This window comes from Rhinoderma darwinii, chromosome 3 (assembly GCF_050947455.1).
Source record: "Rhinoderma darwinii isolate aRhiDar2 chromosome 3, aRhiDar2.hap1, whole genome shotgun sequence".
Lineage (NCBI taxonomy): Eukaryota > Metazoa > Chordata > Amphibia > Anura > Rhinodermatidae > Rhinoderma > Rhinoderma darwinii.
Genome location: NC_134689.1, coordinates 283052639 through 283076984, shown reverse-complemented (window position 1 = coordinate 283076984; position 24346 = coordinate 283052639). Strand labels below are relative to the sequence as shown.

Sequence of the window (24346 nt, the reverse complement as noted above, 5' to 3'; positions counted from 1 at the left end):
AATTTTTCCTCTTTATACCCCCACTCAGTAAAAATGCCTGCTTTATGCCCCCACAATAAGGATGGCCCCTTTTGTATGCCACTTTTTTATGCCCCCTTTTTATTACCTAATAGACTTATGAATTTTAACTGAATTCAGTGGTCTGGCATGGATGGCATGATGCAGTGACGTCATCGTGCCGGGCAGTTGACGTTATCAGCGTGCTCCCAATCTTTTGTAGACCTCAGGTCTAAACCAGGCTGTGGCCTACAAGAGCAAACGGCGGAGCAGGGAGCCAATGGCCAGGGGTTGGCCGGCAAATTTTAGTTTGCGGGGCAAGCAAACAGCACTGGCCCAAGAGTAGCGGCCCATTCTGGGGGGACTGGGCAATTGGCGAGTTTGCCCCCCTAACACCGCTGCGGAAGAACTCTGCTACTTGTCAACAGAAAAATAATCCGCCAGGAGGAAAAACATTTCTTGATGGCGGAGTACAAGAAAGCCTCACCTGGGAATTAGACATTCTTGTACTCCACCATGGGGAAACATTTTTCCCTCTGGCGGATGACTTTTCAGTTGACAGGAAGCAGAGTTACATGAAGGGGAATTATTTTTCCTAGACCTATAGTTTCTATTGTGGCAAATTAAAGTTTTTAACATTTTTATACTACTAACTTTTTTTTGGTAGGTACCACTGGACCGTTTGGACTACGTCGTAGATTCATTGGACTACTGCGATTATCTACTTTTTTTAAAAAAATGAGTTTAGATTTCAATAATAAAAAAAAATCTTATGTGTTTTTTTTAATACTTTATTATGGCCTTAGTAATGGCTGCTGTCTGATTGAGAGCATCCATTACTAAGAAGGGGCATAGTGTTAGCCAGTAAAAAGGCTATTACTAACTCCTATTATTACCCCAGTTCTCACTGCCGCGAGGGGAGTACGATCCAGTACCCGACCATCTGAAGCGACGGTAAGGCAGCAGGGCGGCCGCAGGCTGGTATTATCAGGCTGGGAAGGGACAAAAACCGTGGCCCTTCCCACCCAGGTAATGCTAGGCTGCAGCTTCTTTATTGTATCTGGCTGGTCATGAAAAATAGCGGGAACCCCACTTCATTTTTTAAAAATAAATCATTGTAAAAAAATTACGTGTGATCCCATTTTCATAACCAGCCAAATACAATAAAGCAGCCGCAGCCTAGCATTACCAGGGTGGGAAGGGCCCCGGTTTTTGGCCATTCCGAGCCTGATATTACCAGCCTGCGGCCAACCCAGTACCTGCCCTTCACTTCAGACGGTCGGGTGCTGGATCGTACCCAGCTCTTCCCGGTACTACTGGTGGCGGTGGGTACCGGGGTAATAATAGGGGGTTAGTGCTAGCCTTATTACTAGCTAACACGAAGCCCCTTCTTCATAATGGACGCTCTCAATCAGACAGCTGCCATTACTAAGGCGGTAATGAAGTATTAAATAACAGAGACATAAAAAATATATATTTTATTAAAATAACAACTCTTCCACACAATCCACTTTAAAGCTTAAGTCAGTGAAGTAGTGCAACGAATCTACGACGTAGTCCAAATGGTCCAGCGGATACTGCAAAACAAAAATTTGCAGTATGAAAAATAAAACTAAAGATGGCAGCCCCCACAGAAGTACAAACATATGAATAAATAGTTACTTTAGGGAACATATTAAAATAACTATAAAAAATATATTCATAAAGTAAAACACATAAAATATAAAAAAATTAAAAAATTATAACACCTTTCCTCTAAAGAGAACCTTTAAAAACGTATTTATATGTATATAAATGATTTTTACTTTTTGAGATGCAGCTGCTTTGTATCCTGTTTACAGAGCAGCTGTATATAGAGCTGAGACCTGAATCCATTAAACAGGATACAAAGCAGCTGTATCTCAAAAAGTAAAAATAATTTGTAATAAAAAGTAATTAGAAAGTAGCAACAATCACACTGAACCCCCCCCCCCCCCCCCCTTGCAGTGTAATAACTACTGAGGGTGCTATGGGGGGATTATACTGCAAGGAGGGTACTGACTCTGACTGCTGTGTGGGAGTGCTGTGGGTGACTGCTGTATGGGGGAGCTATACTGTGCTCCGCTTCTTGCCCCCACTAATTTAAAAGGGGTCGGCCAATGCTGCGCGGCCGAAAGTATACTCCAAGGGGGGGTCTGGGCGTTTTACTGACAGCAGAGGGCTCTATAGGGGGGAATTATCCCCCCATAGAACCCTCACTAGTTACTATACTGCAAGTTAGGGGGGTCTGAGCATCTGACTGACTGCTCTAAAGGGGGGGGGCAGAATCCCCCCCTACAGTGCCTTCTGCCGTAAGTCAGACGCTCAAACCCCCCCCTATCCTTCAATTATAGTGATGTGAGGGCTCTATGGTATGGATTATTCCACCCCCATAGAGCCCTTAGCTGTCAGTAAAATGCCCAAACCCCCCTTGCAGTATATTTCCGCATCCCGCTCCCAGCAGCTTCGGCCGACCGAGTTAAGGTAGGAGCGTACCTCGTGACGTCTCCTCTTCGCTCGATCGCTCTTCCTGCAGACCTGCTCCTCTCTGGCAACGAGTGCTGCGTACAGCGTCAGAGAGGAGGAGGATGAGTGTTACACACGTGCCCATCATGCGGCACATCTGCTAAGTCTGCATGCCCCCTCCCCCTGGTCCAGTCCGTCCCTGGCTGAAAATGTCGCCCGTCATTTTTGGGTAGGTGGCGCCGCCTGAGGCTGTCGGTTTACCACGCCTCATGGCAGGTGCGGCACTGTGTCTACGTGCTCATAACTTCATAAAATCACCAGAATTAAAGAAACCACATATCTGGTTTTAAGCTGGAAATTTAAAAAAGTAAATCTATAAAATGCAGGGATTACACACCTTAAAAATTGAGTGCACCCCAAATCCTATATATTTCCTGGAAGCAGACAACCTGATGATTGCAGTTGTATTGGCGTGCTGTTCTCAGCCATGTACACCTTCACGTAACTTTGTGACGAACACAAAAAATACATTATATACTAAATCTCACACACAAGCAAAGGTTTACACACAAAGAACAATGTCAAAATAATATACCAAGGTGCGCAAAGTTCATATATACCACATACAGTACGTCTACATCAGCAAGAGCTTATGCTCTTAAAAAATGCTGAGAGACCATGCAATATTTGGCCATGATCCACAAATATGTTAGAAATACATACTGCAGATGGCAAACAGCTACAATGCTGCCAAAAAAATCGACATTTTTGAGAGCGCACAGCATAACATGTATAAAAATACAACTTAATAATTTTACATGCAACCACCTTCATGCAACTTTGCATAAAAGTGATTATAAGCAACTTTGTGATTTGCATTTGTACTGGTGTATCATGACACTTGGTTACTATCCTGATTGTTTATATCTATGATGACTTACGTGTGCTAAAGTACTAAAATGCGTACTTAAGCAGAACCCATTATGCAAACGTAATTTGCGATGAACTTTAAGATGTAAGAAATTGATTACATACCGCATGTCTACGTTCACAGGTGCGTAGAGAAACGTCAAAACCACAGTAATGTAATAACCAATTTTTGAATGCAAAATAAATGTGCAATTATATAGGTATATAAATGTCCATCCCCCTGTACAAACTCTAGGGCTTTACACATTGGGTGAAAGTGTATTTTTTGCCATGAAAAATAAAACGCTTCATTTTGTAACCAAAATTTTACGCCTGCCCTTGGGTCATTTACAGCCGTACAGGGAAAGGGGAAGGATCATAGTTTCTCCTTCCCTCCCTGCATGATGCCAGCATGTCCCTAGCTGGGCCCTGCTCTCCTCCTCCCCATGGGCTGAAGTGAAAGCGTCAAATATATGCAACTAGAGCTGTGATCCAGGACTTGTTTGAAAGCCCAGAATCTTAGCTTTAAAACAGGACATAGATCTAACTTCGACCTAGCCTGAGTTAGTGCCATTAGTAACAAGGACATATCAGATATGTCCTTCGTTACTGAAGTGTCCTCCCGCCAGGAGATATGAGATACGTCCTTGGCAGGGAAAGGGTAAAGCTAATCTAACTTTTCAAGTGACTTTTCAGAAAAAGCTGTCATATGTGTGTAAATGACAAATAACACTATTTCTGGCTTGTATTCTACATGTATTAAAGGTTTTCCTCTCTGCAGGCTCAATCTATAATTCTCTGTTTTCTCTGAGCTAGCATATGGAGCCTAACTGCTATCATGTCTTCTATACACTGGACACAGAGAAGAGGAGAATCCTGCTCTCTTCTCTTTATCTTTCACATGTATAGAAGCTGCAGCAGCATAAAGCACATTATACAGCAGTACTGAGGAGTGTAGATGTGAATCCAGCACAGTGGTGAGATACAACACTTATTAGCAAGCTGATGCACCATCTTTGTGTCTCTCTGCCACTCTCTCACACTGCTCCTTCTTCCTCCTCCCGCCTTCCCTCTACATAGACTACTTTGGTCAGCCGTAACCAGATCCTTCAGTGAGCTGATAGTCCGTCTTGTCTTGAAGAGACCGAAAAAGCAGTTAATTCAGAGTGAGTGAACAGTTAGGAGCAAAGGGGGAGGAAAGGAGCCTGATAAGTGGAGAAAAAGGCATTTTTCAGTTATAAGATATTAAAAAGTTACTTATATTCGCTTGTACTATTGACTTATGTAGTTTGTTGAAAGTTAGTAAACACTTAAAGGCAATTAAAACTTCTTCACTAATTTTTTTTTAATGAATTTGCTTTCTAAATGCTAAGTTAAACAACTTTCTAAATAGTTTCCATTAAAAATGTCCTACCATTTTGAAGCTGTGGAATCTGAGCAGCCCCTGTACGTAGCTGGTCGTCCTGCTGCTTCTGACAGATCCAAAAGCACACATCTCCTGGTTGCTGCTGGTTAAAGGGGCTCTGTTACTAGTTTATAAGTGCCCTATCTCCTACCTAAACTGATAGGCACTGTAATGTAGCTAACAGTGGTTTTTATTTTGAAAAACGATAATTTTTTAGCAAGTTATGAACAATTTTACATTTATGCTAATTAGTTCTTAATGACCAGGCGTTTTTAAAATTTGGCGTTGTAAAGAGAAATGTATGACGCGGACCAATCAGCGTCATACACTTCTCTTCATTCCAGCCCAGCTTGTTTCACTGCACAGCGTGATCTCGCAAGATCACGCTGTGACGGGACTTCCTCCCACAGGTCCTTCACCGGAGCGATGTAAGATTCAACAGACATCGCCTCCAGCCGTGCCAGGACGTTTACTTGAATCTGCAGCAGCTGGAGGCGATGTCTGTTAAGTCTTCCATGGCTCCGATGAAGAACCTGTGGGAGGAAGTCCCGTCACAGCGTGATCTGTGCAGTGAAACAAGCCGGGCATGAATGAAGAGAAGTGTATGATGCTGATTGGTCAGCGTCATACACTTCTCTTTACAACGCCCACTTGGTAAAAAGTTAAAAAACGCTCAGTTGGTCATGAAGAACTAATTAGAATAAATCTAAAATTGTTCATAACTTGCTCAAAAATGATCGTTTTAAAAAAATAAAAACCACTGTTATTATCTACATCACAGCGCCTATCAGATTATGTAGGAGATGGGGCACTTCTAAACTGATGACAGAGCCTATTTAAGGTCTGAGTTCATCTGCTCTCTCTGTTCTCACCCTTTTTTCTCAGAGTTAGAGATACCAGCAGGGACGGGAGGAGTTTGTACACAGCAGAGCAAGCTAAATAAACGTATAGATAGGTAGGAGAGCACCCAAAGTAAAATCTGCAAGGGGACAGTAGGGGAGATCACACAGGCAGTAGCTAGAGAAAAGAGAACCCGCATCAGAGTGTGCAGGAGGTGGGGGAATCACAAAGGCTGTACTGTATCACAGGGGGATAGGGAGTAGAGCACACACGGCGGAATCTACAGGTGGAGACATCACACACAGAGGCAGCGTCAGTGTCTGTGTCGGCACAGGAGAGAGAAGATCACACCTGTATAAGTGTTTCTAGAAGTGGAAAGCAGTACAGCAGGGGTAGGCAACCTTCTTTGTATGGTGTGCCGATAAAAAAAATAAAAAATCAAAGATGAAGTTATCAGTGTGCCATGCAAAAAAGAAAGTTATATAACACAAACTGTTGCTATGTATGTGATTATAAATCAATTAATTATACTTACATTTCAGTGCGAGCCTTATCCCTGACTTTCTTTGTAAAAGATGATCCATCTGTGGTGCATACGAGGTGACTGTGCTGAACACAGGCCTCAGAGGGGTCAACATTAAAGGCCCTTTTACACAGGCCAAGTATCGGGCTAACGATCGTTCATAGAACGCTCATTGCTGATAATTGACCTGTGTAAACAGGGCAGCGATCAGCAGATGAACGAGCATCGTTCATCTGCTGATCGTATCATTTTAAAAAGGTAAAATATTATCGTTGTGAGCAGCGCATTTCCCTGTGTAAATAGGGAGATGTGCTGCCGACATGAATGGGAACGAGCGATCGTAGTACATAGTTCCTTGTGAAAGGAGCAAACGAGCACCGATAAACGAGCTGTCTCGTTGATTGGCGCTCATTTAAACGGCCCGGGACAGGCTGTATAAGGGGACCTTAAGCCTACTTCGTGAGGGGCTGATGGAATTCATGTGTGAAATATCTGCTCACACAGATACTCAAAGGAGTAAGCGGCTACTAAACATGAGCTTGTGGGGAGCTGCTCACAGGAGAGAGCGGCTATGAAACACCACCTTGTGGGGGCTGCTCACAAGAGAGAGCGGCTATGAAACACCACCTTGTGGGGGCTGCTCACAGGAGAGAGCGGCTACTAAACACTGTCTTGTGGGGGCTGCTCACAGGAGAGAGCGGTTACTAAATACCAAATTGTGGGGGTGTGCTCACAGGAGAGAGCGGCTACTAAACACCAACTTGTGGGGGGGTGCTCACATGGGAGGAGCGGCTACTAAACTCCAGCTTCTGGGGGGCTACTCACAGGAGAGAGCAGCTACTAAACACCAGCTTGTGGGGGGGGTGCTCACAGGAGGGAGCAGCTACTAAACACCAGCTTGTGGGGGGGTGCTCACAGGAGGGAGCAGCTACTAAACACCAGCTTGTGGAACAGGGGAACGGCTGCACAGAGATTTTCCTGGGGGGTGCTAAACACCAGCTTGGGGGGCTGACAAAAAGCTGCTGAGAAAATGTATATATTTTCCGTGATTTATAACATGTCATAACATCTTATGGTAAACCTGTAATGGCGATGACGACCGGGAGAACAGGGCGGTTGTCAGCGCTGAACAGGACAAGAGCGGTGCTGCATTGTGTCTCTGCCGAGAAATACAACCAGCAAGGTAGAGCGGCGCTTCATTCTATCACATGGCAGGAGCGGCTACTAAACACCAGCTTCTGGGGGGCTGCTCACAGGAGAGAGCAGCTACTAAACACCAGATTGTGAGAGGCTGCTCACAGGAGAGGAGCGGCTACTAAACACCAACTTGTGGTGGGGTGCTCACAGGAGAGAGCGGCTACTAAACACCAGCTGGTGGAACAGGGGAACGGCTGCACAGAGATTTTCCTGGGGGGTGCTAAACACCAGCTTGGGGGGGCTGACAAAAAGCTGATGAGAAAATGTATATATTTTCCGTGATTTATAACATGTCATAACTTTTTATGGTAAACCTGTAATGGCGGCGGTGATGACGACGACCTGGAGAACAGGGCGGATGTCAGCGCTGAACAGGACAAGAGCGGTGCTGCACTGTGTCTTTGCCGAGAAATACAACTAGCAAGGTAGAGCGGCGCTTCATTCTATCACATGGCAGGAGCGGCTGCTAAACACCATCTTCTGGGGGGCTGCTCACAGGAGAGGAGCGGCTACTAAACACCAACTTGTGGGGCGGTGCTCACAGGAGAGAGCGGCTACTAAACACCAACTTGTGGGGGGGTGCTCACAGGAGGGAGCAGCTACTAAACACCAGCTTGTGGAACGGGGGAATGGCTGCACAGAGATTTTCCTGTGGGGTGCTAAACACCAGCTTGGTGGACTGACAAAAAGCTGCTGAGAAAATTGTTATATTTTCTGTGATTTATAACATGTCATAAATTCTTATGGTAAACCTGTAATGGCAGCGGCGATGATGACCGGGAGAACAGGGCGGTTGTCAGCGCTGAACAGGACAAGGGCGGTGCTGCATTGTTTCTTTGCCGAGAAATACAACCAGCAAGGCAGAGCGGCGCTTCATTCTATCATCAAACTGAAGCGCCGCTCTGCCGTCCTGAGGAAGCGTCGCTCTAACCCGCTCTGCCCCTGTGTCTCCCGCTGTGTCTCTCCCTGTGTTCAGATCTGCAGCATACAAAGGCCATGGACATGGAGAGAGTGTGCCAGAGATCAAGGGTCCGCGTGCCAGCTGTGGCACAGGTGCCATAGGTTGCCGACCCCTGGAGTACAGGAAAGCCATGATGATACATGAGAGTTGGTGAAGACAGCAGCATTCTAGATTCACAGATCGTTGCAGGGGAGGGGGCCCAATCAAAGGTTTGTTATGGGGCCAAGTCTTTCTAGTTACGCCCCTGCTAGTTAGGTATAGTGGAAAACAGTAGATACATACCTGTGTTGATGATATTAGTCCTTTGCATAACTGTAAAAAAAAAAGTAGCTATAATCTTCCTATGTGCAGTATGTAAATTAGCTTGCAAGTGTCTGCGAAACCGGGAAGTGTCCTGCATCCTGAGCTCTAAATCCTCCCCATCCCCTCCTCTCTACAGTTAACTGACGGCTCTACTGGTCTTCAGTGTCATACGCACTTCCATCCAGAGCCGTCCGTTCCAGAGGGGAGGGGACAGATGAGAGCTTGATGCATAGGAGAATAGAACTACTTTTATGCAAGGACTAAGATCATTGACATAGATATGTTTCCGCAGTCAGAAATTTTACCTTTCTCTATCATAGATGGAAAAAGCTAAAGTTAATGCTAGATGGATCCATCTATACTACAGTACAATGCCTGCTACAAGACTCTTGTAGGATCCCATTCATGCAACCCCTTTCTCCCACAGAAACAACTGTAAATATCAGTGTCCATATTGGACTCAATAGAAAGTGCCAATATCCATTGGCTTCTATGGAGTCTGGTGTCTGTAGGGAAACAACTTTTGGATTGGACAAACCTTGCACAATTAAAATTTTTGATTGCTGATTAATTGCAGATCTCTTGTAATTCTTATGAAATCCAACTACAATGCATACCAATGCAGCCAATCTAACCATCAAAGGGGTTTTCCCCATCTTAGACACTTATGGTGTATCTAGAGGATATGCCATAAATGTCTGAAAGATGCGGGTCCCAGCTCTGGGACCCACACCTATATCGAGAATAAGTGCGGCGGCTCTCTCCATTGTGTTGTATGGTTGTTACAGAAACAGCCAAACAGCGCTTGCTCGGCTGTTTCCGTAACTCCAATTGAACAGAATGGAGAGAGCTGCGCGCATGCAGAGCTGGGACCTACATCTATCAGATATTTATGGCATATGAAAGTGTCTAAGATGGAAAAAAAAACTTTAAGGGCTCATTCACATATGTGTGGGGGTCAGGCTTAATTCCCCCTGTCCTTTTATATAAAAGTTAGAGGAAAATTTATGGCACAACTAATCCCATCCGACAACAGTTGAAAGTTTCCCATGTAGTCTTAACTCAACAAGGCCGTATACAAGGATAAGAACCTACTACTTTGTTTTACTATATATCAATGTTAACTTAACCAGTACATTCTGTATTCTATGTGCTCTATTAATTCATTTATTAATTATTTCAGTTTTTTATTCTTTCAATTATTATTATTACATAATACATCAATATAAAAAATATCAGACTATTACACTATAATAAATACAGTAAGAGTTAATGTTAAGAACTGAAAGTTCAGAGTGGGACTCCAAATAGCATCCTGTTTTAAGAATAGTGTACCAATTGTCTAAGCCCTTCCTCATGCAGTGTATCCATGGAGAATGTTCCCATTGACAAGGCATCTCCTCTTTTCATTGCCAATGCCACAATGTTTTGTGATGTTTTATACAGACATGCCTTTGAAACACCAAAACTGGCACAGTAGCGCTTTTTCTGAACGTCTTCAGCTAGACTAATGCATATGGGAACTGTACTGTAAATATACAGTCAGAATTTTCAAATAAGTGACCATTAATTCAATGGAACCATTACATTTTTTTCTGTTTTATATTGTTACACAGTAATTTCTTACTATGTGGAAAATTGTAATTGAATACAATCGGGGTATAAACAAAGTAGGGGACCTATTATAGCATATTCAATATGTGACCCCTGCCATCCCCCTGCTGAGCCCCAATCATCTACCTAAAAGAACAATTCCCTTCAACAAAGGTAATTGTACTAAACTGTACATTTAATTGAGCTTCATGAAAGGGGTTTCCATGGCTGAGCAGCGGCATATAAGTCAAAGCACAATGCCAAGTGTTGGCTGGAGCGGTGTAAAGCAAACCGCTTATTTCCAGAAAAGGGTAATAGTATAGTTACAGCATGGAGGTCATCCTTAAAACACAGCCTCTGTCCCTTAAAGAGGCTCTGTCACCACATTATAAGTGGCCTATGTACATGATGTGATCGGCGCTATAATGTAGATTACAGCAGTGTTTTTTTATATAGAAAAACGATCATTTTTGAGTTATGACCTATATTAACTTTATGCTAATGAGTTTCTCAATGGACAACTGGGCGTGTTTTACTATATGACCAAGTGGGCGGTGTGGAGAGAAGTGTATGACGCTGAGCAATCAGCGTCATACACTTCTCTCCATTCATTTACACTGCAGATAGCGATATAGCTATATCGCTATCTGCAGTCACATAAACACACTATAACGCTACTCATGTGTCATGACAATGAATATGCATTACCTCCAGCCAGGACATGATGTGTATTCATTCTCCTGACCACTTCTGTAGCATCTCTGTGATTTACAGCACAGCACAGCGAGATCTTGCTGTGAATGACAGCTTACAGCGTAATCTCGCGAGACGCTACAGAAGTGGTCAGAAGAATGAATACACATCACGTCCTGGCTGGAGGTAATGTATATTCATTGTCATGACACATGAGTAGCATTATAGTGTGTTTATGTGACTGCATATAGCGATATAGCTATATCGCTATCTGCAGTCTAAATGAATGGAGAGAAGTGTATGACGCTGATTGGTCACTGATTGGTCAGCGTCATACACTTCTCTCCACAACGCCCACTTGGTCATATAGTAAAACATGCCCAGTTGTCCATTGAGAAAGTCATTAGCATAAAGCTAAGATAGGTCATAACCGTCAAAAATGATCGTTTTTCTATATGAATAACACTGCTGTAATCTACATTACAGCGTCGATTACACCATGTACAATATAGGCCACTTATAATGTGGTGACAGAGCCTCTTTAAGGAAAACTGGTTATCTACAGCACTCACTTGGTCTGAATATTTCCACTCAATTACGGCATGATGCAAATTCCAAGTCCAGAGGTCCCTTCTGGACAATCAATTGATGCAAAAAACTTGAGGACAGCATCCGTATGGCAAAGGTGTAAAAGTGTTTTATTAACACATCCCAATAACAAAAGTGCTACGTTTTGACTCTGCAGGAGTCTTTATCAAGCATGATTATAAGGCTGGATTCACACGAGGTCATTACGTCCGTAATTGACGAACGTATTTCGGCCGCAAGTCCTGGACCGAACACAGTGCAGGGAGCCGGGCTTCTAGCATCACAGTTATGTACGATGCTAGGAGTCCCTGCCTCGCTGCAGGACAACTGTCCTGTACTGTAATCATGTTTTCAGTATGGGACAGTAGTTCCACGGAGAGGCAGGGACTCCTAGCATCATACATAACTATGATGCTAGGAGCCCGGCTCCCTGCAGTGTGTTCGGTCCAGGACTTGCGGCCGAAATACGTCCGTCCTTTATGGACGTAATGTGCTCGTGTGAATCCAGCCTTAGAAAGAACATCTTTATACACACAGAGTCTGACAGGGCTTGTACGGCAGTATACGGAGCCATACAGATTCTATGCATTGCAGTACAGGCTCCGTGCCAGCGGAGACCTTAAATATAATATATGTGAGTCAAAATGTGCCTGGTATTAACTAGGGCTGTAACTAGAACCAGGTGGATTTTGCAATTACTGACTATTTACCCAGTTTTATTAGGCTAGACTCATACGAGCGTGTCCGTTTTGCACATGTAAAAAACGCAGTGGCATTCGTGTACGGTGCACGTCTGCATTTTTCACGCGCGTATGTCACATGTTTTTTACGTCAGCACCCATTGACTTCACATGGGCTGTATGGTGCGCAAACACGCACCAAAATAGGACATGCAGTGAGTTTCACGAAACGGACACACGCTGCGTGAAAAACAACGCATGTCTGAATAGCCCCATTGATTTTCATAAGTCCGTGTGGTGTCTGTGAAAAAAATGGACAGCACACAGACGTGAAATACGCTCGTATGAATAAGGCCTTAAAGGCAGAGCTTTACTTGTAGGACCCATTGTCCTGGGTCGTGTAAACGAGCGCCGATCAACGAGACAGCTCGCTGGACGGCGCTCGTTTGCTCCTTTCACAAGGAGCTAGTATGGGGACGAGCAGTCGTTACTCCGAGAGCTCGTCCCCATACATTATCATGTTACAACGATAATATTTGACTTTTTTAAAATGATACGATCAGCAGATGAACGGGCGTTTGCTCATTCATATTCTGATCGCTGCCCTGTTTACACAGGGCAATTATCGGCAACGAGCATTCTATGAACGATTGTTTGCCCGATAATTGGCCGTGTAAAAGGGCCTTAACCTGCTGTTCTACTTTGAATGGTGCATAATTAGATGTTATAACAATCTATTAAAGGGGCTATCTGGAGAGATAAAATTATGGCCTATCCTCAAGAACAATATCTGACTCTTGGCACCCCTGACGACCAGCTATGTGAAGGGTGTGAGCGCTACTTCCCCTTCATTGCTCACGCTGCTCCATACTGTCAAACGCTAACACACTTGTGGCAAGTGTGTCAAGGTTTGACAGTATGGAGCAGTGAAAGTAATAAAGTGGAAGGAGTGAAGCTGCACTCGCACAACACCACGGCACCTTCAAAATAGCTGGTTGACGGGGGTGCTGAGAGTTGAACCCCTACCGATCAGATATTGATGGCCTATCCTGAGTATATCCAAAGCAGAAAATTACCACACCACTGGACCACAAGTGGGTGCACGCCTCAATAGGACCGGATCCGCGGTCCCCAATATCAGATAGACAAAATAGACGAGGAGACAGCACTTCCAAAATATGTCAGCTTTTTAATCACCCGTGCGACGTTTCAGTCCAGCTTGAGAAAAGTCCTGCTGGACTGAAACGTCGCATGGGTGATTAAAAAGCTGACATATTTTGGAAGTGCTGTCTCCTCGTCTATTTTGTCTATCCTGAGTATAGGCCATCATTTTTTTCTGTCCAGATAACTCTTTTAAGGTTGATTACAAAATCAAACAACCGAGTACAAAGAGCTTATTTAAACTCGTCTTGTATATCTGTGTGATGTATTCTGTATTCGAATCTGTGAATACATGACCGCTGGTTACCCCTGATCTGGAAGACAGAAAATGAACAACACATATGTAGTAGATGGGACTGATTGTTTGGGGTCTGTGTAATGTCAGTGTCTTCTTCAACAACAACTTTGTACTTTTTGGCCCTAGCAAAACAATCATGTTACTGTTAGTAGGGCTGTAATCAATCCTTGAATATCACATGCTATGATATGAGTATCATATATCAGTGACATTTGCATTTAAATTCAAAACATGCAAGAAAAGGCGTAAAAAAAATGAGTGTGTGGGAACCTTGATTGTGCAAATTACTTTAATGGGCACCTGTCAGAAGGTCCCCTATTCTATTTTATTATCATTTTGTCCTATTTACAGAGAAACTTACTTTCAGTCACGTCCCCATTAAGGAAAAGTATATGCTAAAGCTTAGCAATTTACTTTAATTATGACTAAATTAAGCAGCAGCATGACTACACCGCGTTTTGACACTGGCGCCTATTCTATAAAATAGCGTTATTTCCACCAAACTGTGTTCAGGTGGAAGAAAAGGGACCCAGCTGTGGAAAGTGGGGAGCTGCTGTGCTGGCACCTAACAATAATGTTGGGCCTGGGTCTGTGGTACTTTAGCGGATGACGAGACGGAGGCTCCCCGTGTATGTGCAGAGTCGTGTGAGCTGTGGTGGGTACGGGCAGGAGCCTTCTCACGTGTATCGGTGTGCAGCAAATCAGAAAGTTAGTGGCGGCATAGTAGGCCTGGAATTGCCAGACCAACCCCTGCATCAGGAAGACCCCTTGGCTCTATCTGCAACAAGTGTGAGTAGCCAGCCATCAACCGCCAATCTGAACCACCTTATGTAAGAGACTGTGACTCTCATATTAAGAAGTGTTGTTTTTCTGCTGTGGCTGGGTCTGCCGTGAACACCGGCTTAGTAAAGTTCAGTTGTTGCAAAATCTTCTGTCTTCATACCATCTTTCCTGAGACAACCCTGCATAGAACCATACATCACTAGAGCCCTTCCTTACACAAGGAAGGATAACCGGTAAACCGGCGATGGGGTAATGGGCACCCAAGGCTCATTGATATGAAAATGTAGTCCGTCTGGTCGAATACAACAAAAAAGCTACTATAGCACAGATTGCTGAAAAAGTTAATGGGGGTTATGATAAAAAAAAAAAAAGGTGTCTGTACACACAGTGCATCACAGCTTGTTGCGTTTGGGGCTGCATAGCCACAGACCATTTAGAGTGCCCATGCTGGCCCCTATTCACCGGCAAAAGCACTACAATGGGAACGTGAGAATCAGAATTAGACCATGGAGTAATGGAAGATGGTGGCCTGGTCTGATAAATTACATTTTGTTTTACAACATGTGGACGGCCGGGTGAGTGTGCGCTGCTTACCTGGGAAAGATATGGCACCAGGATGCACTGTGGGAAGAAGGGAAGCTGGCAGAGGAAGTGTGATGCTCTGGGCAATTTTCTGCTGGAAAAGCTTGGGTCCTGGCATTCATGTGGATGTCACTTGGACATGCATCAACTACCTAAACATTGTTGCAGACCAATTACACCCCATCATGGCAACTGTAGTCCCTAATGGCAGTGGCCTCTTTCAGCAGGATAATGCACAGTGCCACACTGCAAAAAATTGTTTAGGACATGATAAAGAGTTTAAGGTGTTGACTTGGACCCCAAATACCCCATACTGATCCATGGAGGCACCTCCTCGAAATTTACAGGACTCAAAGGATCTGCTGCTAACGTCTTCGTGTCAGATGCCACAGGACAACTTAAGAGGTCTTGTAGACTCCATGCCTCGGCGGGTCAGAGCTGTTTTGGTGGCACGAGGGTGCCTACACAATATTAGGCAGGTGGTGTTAATGTTATGGGTAAAAGGTGTATTCCTATATTAGAAAATATGTGCTCCTAACTAGGTGAACATAAATTGTCGAAAGGGAAAAATTACCCTATTTTCACATTACTTAAATACAAAAATTAAATAAAACTTTTATTAGAGAGACCACAGCCAGTTATTGATTAAAAAATAAATGTGAGTCCCTAGACTTGTGAATAAATAGATATAACATTGGTGGTCCTGCTGGTTGCAGTGGTACCACAATCAGTATTGAGAACAGAGATAATGCTTCCAATTGCGGCTGTCCACAATAGAAATAGTAATTAGTGCTAGGAATGTCATATTATAATTAACATCATAGAAGGTAGCCCCCCGACATGTTTAGCTGTGTACCAGCGTCCTCAGGGGTATATAGGGCTATAAATCCCCATATACCCCTGAGGTTGCCGGTGTTCAATAATGTATACATTTGTACCCACCACTTACTAGGTTCCAAGTGTTTATTTTTGCCTAACCATGTGGGCACACCGTTAGGGCGCACAGAGTTTCTTGACACGTTTTTTGATGCGGAAACCGCGTCGGAAAACGCGCCAAAAAGCTTCCAAAAATGCCTCCCTTTGATTTCAATGGGAGGCGGAGGCGTTTTTTTTCCCGCGAGCGTAAAAACAGGCTGGCAGGAAAAAAAGGGACATGCCCTATCTTTGGGCGTTTACGCCTCTGACCTCCCATAGACATCTATGGGAGGCAGAGAAAGCGTATTTCGCTGCGTTTTATGTCCACAGCAATCAATGGCCGCGGAAGAAAAACTGAATTTTGAGGCAGATTTTCCTCCTGCAAAATACTCTGTGTGAACCCAGAGTATTTTGGGGGAGGAATATCTGCCTCAAAATTCCGTTTGGAACTTTGAGGCAGATATTCCTCTCCCTGCACGCCGATTTTCGCGGCAATTATCGCGCCGTTTTTCGCCCGCGGCCATTGAGCGCCGCGGGCATAAAACAGCGAGATATACGCTTTCTCCTGCCTCCCATTGAAGTCAATCGGAGGTCGGAGGCGGAAGCGCCCGAAGATAGGGCATGTCGCTTCTTTTTCCCGCGAGGCAGTTTTACTGCTCGCGGGAAAAAGACGCCGACGCCTCCCATTGAAATCAATGGGAGGCGTTCTCGGGCCGTTTCTGCCGAGTTTTGCGACGCGGTTTCCGCGTCAAAAAACTCGGCAAAATACACCGTGTGAACATAGCCTAAGTGTTTCATGATAAATATTTGTGTATAAAGTTTTCATGTTGTTGGTATACCGTATGTGACTTATAAATTCAGGAAAACTGTAACTTGATAATGAGGTCAGAGGACCAGTAGTACGTGCATTGATAAAACTATACTGAACTTAACAAGGAACTTGCCCATTATTCCCTTTTCCCTATGGAAAAAGCAGACAACCACATGATATATGATTAATAAAGTGTAGGTTACACAGTTTATATCTGCAGGCATGGATTATCAGGTTTATGACAAGCGCTCGGACTCCCTCAACTAATCCACCTGCAGAGAGACAAATATGGATTTACATGACTGTGCTGTGATCTCAGAATAATCTGCATAGAAACATTATTAGATACATATAAAGGTACCTCTCATGTCTATAGTCAACCTGAGATAGAAATAAAGACAAAAAGTTGCATCAATGAACCTATTTGGAAGCTAAACATAATAAAAAAAGAGAAAATAATGCAAAAGAAAGAGCTTTCCAGGACTCGGGTGGAACGCTCAGTTCTGTGGAACAGTTTGGGGTTAAGGCTATACTGCATCTACTAATGGATTCTTTACAGCATCTACTTTATAGAAGCACTCTGTCACCATGAAGTTCTCTCAGCAAACTAACCCTTCCCATCTTAATCCCTCCTTCATACACAGAATTTTTCTGCCAATTTAAACTGCATCAAAAAACCTTTCTAAAAACGTCAGCATTATAAACATGCGTTTTTTATGTGACTGACCAAAAAATATTGACCAAGTTGCAACGTGTGAATGAGGCCTTAGTGGAATAATTTTAACGGCATCTACATTCTATATTTTTATTTATCAGGGCCTAAATAACAAATGTGTTCTTACCAATTTCTGTAAATAAAAAAAATCAACCTCTGGTAGCAACAAAAAACACAGTAGATTGCAATTTGTAGTCATTTTCCCCAAAAAGTAAACCAACTTTAAGAAGCCAGGTGGGAAATTTAGTAACACTTAGACCAGGTTCCCACGGGTCGGATACGCTGCGTAAAAACTATACAGCGTATCCGACCTGGAACCCGCAGCACATTCCGTCCGTAAAACCGCACCACACTGGAAAGCAGCGTTGAAACATAGCGTATCCTAACAGCAGGTTTACTGAATAGATAACCCTGGGGTCTTTTCTAGGTCCCCAAGACAGACTGCAGAGGGTTCCCCTAGTCTCTGAACGCGTCACCGGGTCTCAGGTGACACGATCGAAGAGGTGAGTCCCCTTAGATCACGCTGCAGTCACGGATTGTGGTGATTAAAGAGTTAAACAGCTGGGATCAGAGGTTCCTACGATCCCAGCTGTATTGAGGAGGCTTCTCTAAGTACAGAGGCTGTTGTTAACAGCTCCTGCTTAGAAAATGAGCGCTCACTGTAGCGCTCATAAGCCTTTTTGACAGTGACGTCAAAAGACGTTGCTGTAGACTCAGGACCTGCACTGCCCGCCATCAAAAGACAGTGGGTGGTCGGGAAAAGTTTATTGCTGGACTGGAAAGACCCTCCAGAGGAAAATACGCTCTTTAAGGTCTGGACCATTCCAACACCTTGATTTGTTCGTGCTTATGTCCTAAACATAAACCTTTACTGTGCTTACAGGGATTTGTAGGTCATGTAATGTAGCTCTTGTTTTTTGTCTTTATATCTCTGAGTATTATAGTCTTGTCTCGGACAGGATATGCTGGGACAACCATTTTTACGCAGATTGTGACAGCCGTTCTTGAAGGCTTCTTATTTGTAAACCAAATCTCCCAACTTTTGAATCTCCATTCATTGGACATCTTTAAGCTCTTCCACCGTTCCACCGAGGAAGACCAACAACCCCTTACGGAAACACCCACTTTGGGAATATTTGCAATTTGAAATTTAAACTGAATGAAATGAAACATGACCTCTAATAATTGAGAGCTATGGGTAAGTCCAGTTTTACCCAGACAGTTGTGATGATGATGCCCACTGTGGTTTTTTTTAGTGAAACCCCAGCTGCACAGTCACGTATGTGTACCCTGCTACTACTGTTCCCATCTAACATCAAGCATATAATTGTTCTCGGCAGTGGGTGGCTGATTCCTTCTCCCCATTCTGAGCCAATTTCCTTAACAGCAGCCTTGTTAGAGATGCCACTCATGTGCTCTCTTCTTCTCCAAAAGACCTTGCTTTTGAAGTCTATAAGGAAATTAGAAAAATAACAATGATCTCATTGTCAAATGCCCTTTTAATTTAAAAATAAGGTATTATTATTTTAAATAATACCCTAATAATGGCATTTATGTAAGACTGTATAAAATGATACAGCTTTAATGATCTTTTTATGAAAATCTTCTCCAATAGTAATTCCCAGCTATAAGTGTTCTGCTTGGTTTATGAAAGGTATCAATCTGAATTTACTAAAAGTAAGGCTCTGTTCACATCTGCGTTGGGGTCCCGTTCTGACGTTCCGTCTGAGCTTTCCGTTAGAATGGGACCCTGAACAGACACAGACGGAAACCAGAGGTTTCCGTTTCCATCACCATTGATTTCAATGGTGACGGATCCGTGCCCATGGTTTCTGTTTGTCTCTGTTGTGCACCGGACCCGTCGTTTTGCCGGAAGCAATAGCGTAGTCGACTATAGACTCTGACCTGCGCCCTGTTGGCCAGCTGCCATACCGCCAAGGTGGTACGGCCCTGTGGGTCCACGAATCCTACGTGACACCAGGTAAGAGGATGACCTGCCCTAAAATTGCTGGAGTGTCTCTTTAAATAAAACTAAAATATAATAATAACAGATTATTTGTGAGGTGTCTATATGTACAGTACTATGTTCTACAGCAGTGGTCTCCACCATGTGGCTCTCTCTGTAGAAAAACTACAACTCCCAGCATGCCTTGAAAGCCAGCGGAGAGTCACAGGTAGGAGACCACTATTCTAAAGGATGCTGCATACATTATTCTTATCAGACCTAATTGAAATGGCATTAATATTGTTAACTATGGAGAAACAGGTTTATATTGCAAAACACGCATCTTTCCCTGTGTTGTATAGCTTTACTTCTATTGGTTTACTGCAAATCCACCGTCATTGTAAAGGAAGTTGATAACACAGGCCATGCATATGATATGACCTTCCATTACTGTCCTGAAACATATGTGTTTCCTGCAGTTATTGATTTGCTGAGGATGTTCTAGAAAAAATCCCATATGGTATCTGCATTATTAAAGGCTACGTGGCCATGTTAAAAGTAGTAAGTTTTCAGGACCAGTTGTTCTATCAAAATATCTAAGACTTGCTGGTGCCTTATACATGGGGCAGGGCAGGCGGGAGAGCATATAACTCAGGTTCAGCATGCCCAAGCCCTGTGGAAACAGGAGCCCAGGTCAGGCTTAGTCAACCAGGTACTCTTTTCCATTTTAGAAAGAGGGGCACCGGGTGCAGGTTGAATGCTGAAGGTGGGGTGAGCCCCAATACTTCAGCCAAAACTGAAAGTGTAATTCTACTTTCAACATTTTAAAGTTGAGTAACAATGAGTATTGCTGTAAATACTTGTGCACTGGTTTTAAGTTATTTAAAGGGAGTCTGTCAGGTACTTTATGGCAGCTAAACCAATAACAGTGCCAGGTAGGGGACTTAAACATATGTTTAACATACCTTTGTGGCCGCAGATAGACTTAGAAATTCAGAGAAAAATAACTTTGTTCAGGGCGGTCCCGCCGGTGAAGCCCTCAATCAAGGGCAGGCGTTGGGCAGAGCTTACCCACAAGAGTAGGGCTTGGGACTGCCCTCGGGGCACTTGCAGTTTAATCTGCATATGCAAAGTTATTTTTCTCTTAGATGCGAAGTCTATCTGCGGCCACAAAGGTAAGTTTGAGCATATGTTTACAGAGTATGTGTATGAATGGAAAATGTTTCTATGCTAGGGGTGTAGTAGAGAGGGTGTCGTAATGCCTTAGCAGTCATACAATTACAAATAATTCTTAACATCACTAGCTTTGTCTGCTCATTTCCCAGAAATAAACTAAAAAATCCAATTTACACATTCCATTTGCCAAGCAATAATTCACAATACATTTCTATCTATTTTAAAAAATAACTCCACTACATATATATATTTAGTTTAGTTCTCTGTATGTTTATGTAGATATCTGCTTTATGCTTGGTATATGTATCTATGGACAATCTTATCAATAATAATAATAATAATAATAATAGTATTTGTTAGAATTGATAAGGACTATTATTTTATATATCACATTTATCATCATATATTTTGTTTCCCTCTTACAGAATTATCAGATAGTCTTTCTGTAAGTATTATTATTTAAATCAAAGAGCGTTACACAATAGAGAAGGTGAAAATGTTTAGCCAGGAGAGAATCCCAAATACTGTACTATAAATAACAACAAGTAATAGGAATCACTGCAGTAACAAGTTCTATTCAATGAACACAGGCATGAAGAAGAGTTCAGGGCTGGGAAATCACTGGGTCATGCTGCAGCACACACTCATCTTGCCGCATGGAGCTTACATTCAGCACCATGTCTAGTATATATATATATATATATATATATATATATATATATATATATATATATATATATTATGAATTTTTTTTTTTCAAAGAAAATCCATCCATAGCCCAGCAAGGCAATCCTAGCATCACTTATGATTTTCTGCACCAAGGCAGGGATGGATATTTTCAGATTTACATGGCAAATCATATTATTGTCCAGCATGTGGCGGAAAGCTTGCCGTATAGTAAATGAAATGCTATAGTAGAAATACATAAGTGTCTGTTACTCATTCAGTGCAGCGAGATGGAGAGCACAACACACCCAGTTTCAATCATACACAATACAGAGCTGCTATCTGCACCAGTGACTGTGCCATCATATACAGTACCCATGCACAGTTACTGGGCAGCACATAGAAGACTAATGCCTCTTTATCCAGACACATGCTTTAATTCACAGTTCTTTTTACTATGCTGGACCATGCCCATCCAGCTGTCATCCCTATTACACAGGTGCTGTTGAAATGCACAGAGGAGAACAGAATATTATCAATCACCTATATATTAATAAACGATATTTGTATTAACCTTTATTGCATGCACATAAAACAACACGATGTATACAAAGAAGCATCGATGATCTTACCCTGCAGACTCCCTGCTATCCCTTCCAGTGAGTGATGTCCAGCAAGGGTACCGCTTCTACCCTCCGACCAATAGGTGGCGACATTCTCGCGACGGATACAAAGGATTGACTAAAAGATTATGCAGCCGCCATCTTTACTTAGGTATTAAAGAGGCAAACGAGTGACTATTTTATTTAGCCACACTACCGTGGTTTATCACACATTAGTATTAATAACAGAACACGTGAAATAAAGTTATATATTAGTTAAACAACGGTCTCTATCACATGTTTATGTTGAATGTCCACCACTTTTCCAGCAGTAAACATGGCCAACAGAGTCTGGAGATGAGTGACGTCACATGACAGGTAACACGCAACACGTCACTCACAAGTCAGCTTTTCTAGAGCATCATGGGAAATGTAGTTTTGTAGGATAAATTATGTGGCAATGTAGCAGTAAAGACGGATTTATGAAGAGATGTTGAAGTATTTTGAGTTTTTTTGTGGAAATCAACTGTAACTCCAGCATTTATGCCCTAATAATAGTGCTATTTGCCTGAAGTGTAAGGAAAATATTAATCTGCTCTTGATTCCTCCTTATCGCCTGCTAGCTGTGTCTTTGTAAAATTAAAGGCAAATTAACCCAAATTCCCTTGATGTACAAAAAGTATTTAGCTGCAACCGAAAGGTTTCTGCATGTAGGATTTACAGAATCCTGGTTTACAGATATTCCGATCTGAAAGGGAATTTGTCAACAGATTTGCTGGGGAAACAAGTCTGAACATTCTCATGTTTGCAATCATAAACCAAGTAGAAAATTATTTTTTATTCACTTGCGCTATATGCTATTGAATCATTAAATTGTTTTTTCCACTAAGAACATTTATCAACTATCCACAGGATAGGTAATAAATGTATGATCGCTGATGTGCCCTGCTACTCCATTCAATGTCTATGGGATGGTTCAGTGAGAAGGATAGGGGGGGCTTGGCATCCCCATTCTAGTGATAGTGGGGGTCCCAGCAGTGGTGCCCCCAGCGATCATACATTTATCACCTATCCTGTGACAGCGCCTATTAGATTAGTTAGGAGATTGGGCATTACTAAACTAGTGACAGATCCTCTTTAAGTGTATGCTGGGAGATCTTTCATCTGTGAAATTCTCCTGACGTATCTGCAGCAACCGCTCCAAAACCCCTCCTCTCTTAATTAACGTCTCCTGGGAAGAACGTCGGATAAGTCAGAAGACATCAATCAAGACGGAAGGGGTTGCTTCCAATATGGCGCGTGACTGAATGAAATATTACTTTCTCTGGTATACTGGATTTATGAAACCAAACATAAGGATGTTTTGAACTTGTTTCCTCAGCACTTATTTAGCGGTATTAAGAGTTTATAGGAGTGAAATCTGCTGACATATTCCCTTTAAGTTTTCTAATTGTTCACGCTACATATTGCAAAGTGCAGGTTGTAAATATTCAATAGTCACAATGAATGGAACTGGATAAGGTATAGAAAAAAGCACTGTCTTCTTACTGGAGCAAGCTCTTGTTTAACTGAGTTCCTCTACTGGAATTGACTTGATTGTATGCCCAAGATGGCAATTCCTGGCATGCAGAGTGGAATTACCAGCTGTATTTTTCCTGTACAATGAAGACCTATTGACATCTAATTTGAGGTCCAAAACAGAAATGGCACACTGTATCCACAGTATGGGTAAAACTGAAATTGCTAAATTCATTATTGCTGTTGATATTGGCAAAAAATGCAACATATATTGTGGGGAAAAGGAGTTAGGTATAATTCTTCCCAGCATGCAATAAACAAGAAAGCTAATGTCAGTGCAGATTTCACACCCATATGAGCTCCTTGGTTTCATATGTAGATTAGAAAAGAGACACGGCGCCGCAAATGAGAATCTGATAATTATCAGAAGAATGGTGAGTGCGGTGATTCCGCTTACCTCGGGTGGTGGACACCTTAAGGTGTCAATAGGGCTTGGAAAGCTGCAGCCAGGTCCACGTCACAGTCAAAGCTTGTTTGCTGTCAATGTTATGGTGCGATTAGGTTGAGAAAAACGGGACCAACGGCGCTGCTTGGTTAAAGATAATCCACAACTATTCCAGTGGGTAAAGTAGTAAAAGGATTTATTGATGACAGGCTACGCGTTTCGACGCCGTACCGGCGTCTTCCTCAGGCCTGAGGAAGACGCCGGTACGGCGTCGAAACGCGTAGCCTGTCATCAATAAATCCTTTTACTACTTTACCCACTGGAATAGTTGTGGATTATCTTTAACCAAGCAGCGCCGTTGGTCCCGTTTTTCTCAACCTAATCGCACCTTGGTTTCATAGGAAGATACACAACCTCTTTTCAGACATAATGGAGGCGTTTTACGCCTCGAATTACGCCTGAAAAGACGGCTCCAATACGTCGGCAAACATCTGCCCATTGCTTTGAATGAGAATTACGATGTTCTGTGCAGACGAGCTCTCATTTTACGCGTTGC

The 24346-nt window shown here is 42.9% G+C and overlaps 1 protein-coding gene across 1 annotated transcript in view; it reads right to left on the bottom strand.

The window, feature by feature from the left end:
* LOC142749670 (tropomodulin-2-like) overlaps positions 1 to 21927 on the bottom strand; it is a 139890-nt gene extending 117963 nt beyond the window's left edge. The window contains exon 1 of the mRNA XM_075858001.1: positions 21858 to 21927. The gene's annotated coding sequence lies outside the window, so the exon portion shown is untranslated. The remainder of the gene's footprint in view (positions 1 to 21857) is intronic.
* Positions 21928 to 24346: the final 2419 nt, after the last annotated feature.